The sequence below is a fragment of the Megascapheus bottae genome, unplaced genomic scaffold, assembly GCF_031878675.1.
Source record: "Megascapheus bottae isolate mThoBot1 unplaced genomic scaffold, mThoBot2.hap1 HAP1_SCAFFOLD_316, whole genome shotgun sequence".
Lineage (NCBI taxonomy): Eukaryota > Metazoa > Chordata > Mammalia > Rodentia > Geomyidae > Megascapheus > Megascapheus bottae.
In genome coordinates this window covers 15,416-19,957 of record NW_028327615.1, presented here as the reverse complement: position 1 = coordinate 19,957, position 4,542 = coordinate 15,416, and the positions used below count along the sequence as shown (strand labels likewise).

The following is a 4,542-nucleotide window of genomic DNA, read 5'->3' as shown; positions in this document are numbered from 1 at the left end:
CACAAGACCTAGCATTTCAAAAGCAAGAAACTCATGGGACATAGGTGGAACAGTGTGCAGTGGTGAAAGCGTGGACATCTTTTCAGGGCCGAGGATACTGAGATACTGGGGTAAAGCAGGTCTTTGCTTCCTCAGTCCCATGCCAAGGAATGTGAGGAGCCCCAGACCTGGGAAGCTGGGTACCAGCGAGGCTACAGCAGTATCTGCAAAGCCAGAGGAGATGGATTCGTTGCTGCAGCATCAGCAGCAGAGGAGGCCAGGATCTGATCCTGAGTTCCCAGGGTCCAGGGCCAAGTGAACTCTGAATACCAGCTCCCAGTGCACACCAGTAGACGACCACCCAACCCACCCCTGCCACTTTCTAACCACCATGTTGGTGTGGAGGGACCAACAGAGGAGTGGGGATGCACCATTGATGCTGGAGCGGGGAGATCTAAGGTTGAAACCAGCAGATTGTACCAGAGAGACTGGAAAGCTCCACAAGAAAGCAGATCTCCACGGATACAGATGTTTGCTAGCAAAAGTGTATAAAAGGGCACCACAAGACTGGTGGCTCCATGGTGCCCAACACTGGTGTTGGGGGTGGGACTCCCCCTCGCAGCGCTGATTCAGTGGAAACTTGGAGCCTGTGGGGCCTTGCTGGAGACTGTGCTCCAGCAGCCTCTACCTCTGCCAGGGTGGAACCTAAGCACCTAACACCCTGAGGAGCTAGGATGACAGGCAATCGTCAGTGGCTCCCAAAGCTGACCTTATCTTTGATTTAGAAACTCCTTGCCAATAACAGTTCAGTATGAAATAATGGGATATAATAATTAGATAAAAGTTAAGTGGACATATGTGAGAAATTTACAATTTAGAAATAATGTCAGGAATCAAATCTGTTTACACGAGTATAAACAGTAAAACATTTAGGAATAAATATATCCAAAATGAACGATACAGGGAAGATTGCCATGGCTCCTATGCAAGGATGACATCCAAATTCGTGAAGCATTCCATATTTGTGTGTGTGTGTGTGTGTGTGTATATATATATGTATATATATATGTATATATATATATATATCATTGTTTCTTTGGAATAGAATAGGGAAGGGAGGACCACAAGATGATTAGGAGGGGTCGGGGTAGGAAATGGGGACAAAAACCATGAGAAAGGTAGCAATGCTTGTGAAGTAATATATTTTAAAAATATATCCAAAATGTTACCTTGAACAATGAAAATTACAGTGCACAGATGGTCTTGAAAGCATCTCAGTTTTTGCCTGATCTGCTTGTTTTTTTTGGCCAGTCCTGGGTTTGAGCTCAGGGCCTGAGCACTGTCCTTTGACTTCTCAAGGCTAGAGCTCTACCACTTGAGCCACAGCACCACATCCAGCTTTTTTCTATGTACATGGTACCGAGGAATCAAACCTGGGTCTTCGTGCATGCTAGGCAAGCACTCAAACACTAGGCCAAATTCCCTGCCCATGGAATTTGCTTTTAAGGAAGGAAATTGTTAGTTTGTATAATTATATTTGCTGTAAAGTTCAAGTCGATATATTCAAATATGCTCTATGTCCTCCATTTTCATGTGGAATAGGTTAGGTTTGCAAAAAGACCCATTGAGAAACCATGTACTCAAGGACTGAATATCATGTATGAAAGTCTCTTCCCCAATATTTCATGATAATGTTGTGTGTAAAGGACCATCAAAAATCATAATAAGCTGGGCCTGATAGCTCACACCTATAATTCTAGCTACTCAGGACACTGAGAACTGACGATCATAGTTCAAAGCCAGCCTGGACACTAAAGGCCATGAGATTCTTATCTCCAATTAACCACTAGAAATGTAGAGGTGGCACTGTGGCTCAAGGATAGGATGAGTGTCTTGAGCTGACGAGCTCAGGGACTGTGACCACACCCAGAGTCAAGCCCCAGACAAGACAAAAAATCATAATAAGCCTTTAAGAGAGAAGCACATGATCTTAGATATGAGGGAGACAAGAGATCTATCCCAGCCAGGAGTGATGACTCACACTGCAATTCTAGCTACTCAGTAATCAGCTGAAGAAATTATTGAAGAAAAGGCAAGGCCAGTACTTTTTTACTAGAGGTAAAGTCCTTGCCCTGTACAAATGAAGACCTGGGTTCAATTCCTTGGTACCACATACACACCAAAAAAAAGCCAGAAATGGTACTGTGGCTGAAGTGGTGGAGCGCTAGCCTTGAGAAAGCTCAAGGACAGTGCTCAGGCCCTAAATTCAATACCCAATACTGGCAAAAAAATTAATTTAAAATTTTTAATTTGTTTAATAAATCAATTTCCCAATAGGACAGGTCAGTCATCAGGATAGCCATCCCATATCACTCTAGAAACAGGCTGAGCGATGGTCAGCAATAGGTGGGGGACAAAAGGGAATGGGAACTAACCCCAGCCACTGCTTTGGGCTTCCCAGGGCTGGGGATGCCTCATGGTTCAGTGCCCATGAGAAGGTCCAGTGTCTTTTGCCTTGCCCCCTGCTCCTCAATTCCAGGACCTGGATGTCTTTAGTGCCGAGGCTGGCTTTGAACCCTGATTCTCGTATCTCGGTCTCCATAGTAGCTAGGATTACAGGCATGAACCAATAGCACCTGGATTAAGGCCTACTTCTACTATTAGCTTCTTATTTATTTATTTTTATGGGTCATGGGGCTTAAACTCACCCTGGGTGTTGTCCCTGAGCTCATCAGGTTAAGGCTACCACCGTACCCTTGAGCCAAGCCACACTTCCAGTTTTCTAGAGGTTAATTGGATATAGGTGTCTCAGGATGTAAATGTGTGAGAATTAATGCACCTACAACATGGCGAATGTAACTGTAATCCTCTATACATTACCCCAACAATGAAAAGTAAAGTTAAAAAAAGTCTCAGGTTCTTTTGTACCTGGGCTGAACTTGAACCTTGATCTTCAGATGTCAGCCTCCTGAGTAGCTAGGATTATAATTGTGATCCACCAGGACTGGCTCCATTCAACTATTTTGTAACTTCCTTCACTCCTCATTTTTTCCTTTACTACCAGAATTAAGTTTAACAAAAGCATGTCTTAATTGTGTGGTAAAGCTATCTTCAGAAAAATGGAGAAAGGGAAAGAAGTGAAGGAAGATAGATATTGATCCTCCTGAGAATGTTACTTTCAACCTCCAGAACAGGGAGAAAGAACAGGTACTTCCTATCATCCACACTGGTGTTTTACTATAACTCAAAAAATGTAATCCTAGCTACTGAGAAGGCTGAGATGTGAGGATTGATCTTCACAGCCACCGTGGGCAGTAAAGACCACTAAAGAATAAGAGACTCTTATCTCCAACTAATCACGAGAAAAAGGGGAAGTGGGGCTATGGTTCAAGGGGCAGGGTGGTAGACTAGATCTGAAGAGCTCAGGGACAGTACCCAGGCCAGGACTTCAAACCCCATGACCCACCCAAAAGAAAAGGTGTTAAGAGAGATTTGACTTCTATGCACATTTTATAAGCATGAAATTGCATCTTCTATTCAAAATTAAACTCTATGTAGTATGTCATTTCTAAAATGCATGGATATACAGTGGGAGACTTTAGAGGAGTAGTGGAAAAATGGATGCCTTTCACATCCTTGGCTGATTAAAATCATTGAATATTTGTTGTTTGCTACTTTTCTTCTAGCAAATCTCTTTTCTGATGAATACTGAGGCATGCCTTCCAGACGAAAGATTTTACTCCATTGTTAGAGTAATGGGATTTCTCCGTCCTGTGTGTTTTATAAGTACATAGCCATGAACTCTTAGTAAAGGACATTCCACAGTTGTTCCATTCAAACAATTTCTCTCATGTGTGTTTTCTTCTGCAAACTAACGTCTGACTTCTTGAAAACATTTCACGGGTGCTGGTGGCTCAAGCCTGGAATCGTAGCTTCTCAGGAGGCTGAGATCTGAAGATTGTGATTCAAAGCCAGTCCTGGCACAAAAAGTCCAAGAGACACTTATATCCAATTAACTACCAGAAAATAACTACTCTTACATCCAATTAACTAGCCAGCAAGTAAAGTAAAAAAACAAAAACAAAAACAAACAACTGTCCATTTTTGTTTCATTCATAAGAGTTCAGTAATGTGGAACCCTGAGCTGTGCCTTCTGAGTGAAAGACTACTCATTTGCTACATTCATAAGCCTTCACTCTGTGTGGGTACCCTGATGCAAACCGAGTTTTCATCTAGGAAGTATTCACATATATTATTAGTCTTAAGGTTTCTCATTGGTGAGACTTCTTTTATAGTTGCTTAAGTGTCATATATATGTGAAGGACATTGCACATTTGTTACATCCATACAGCTTTCTATTCTTTGTCATCTCTGATTATTAGTAAGGCCTTACTCTGAATGACAGAGTTTCCACACTCATTCATAAGGTTTTTCTGTTTGTCTCTTCTGATGGTTGGCAAGGTCTGCCTTCCCGGTGAAAGGTTTTTTACATTAATTATGTAAGTTTTCTCTCCTGTGTGTACTCTGAGGATTAGTAAGGTTTGCTTTCCGAGTGAAAAATCC

At 42.3% G+C, this 4,542-nt stretch overlaps 1 pseudogene; it reads left to right on the top strand.

Annotated features, from left to right (window-relative positions):
- The first annotated feature begins 906 nt into the window (after positions 1-906).
- LOC150039573 (U6 spliceosomal RNA) lies at positions 907-1,005 on the top strand (annotated as a pseudogene).
- The last annotated feature ends 3,537 nt before the right edge of the window (positions 1,006-4,542 follow it).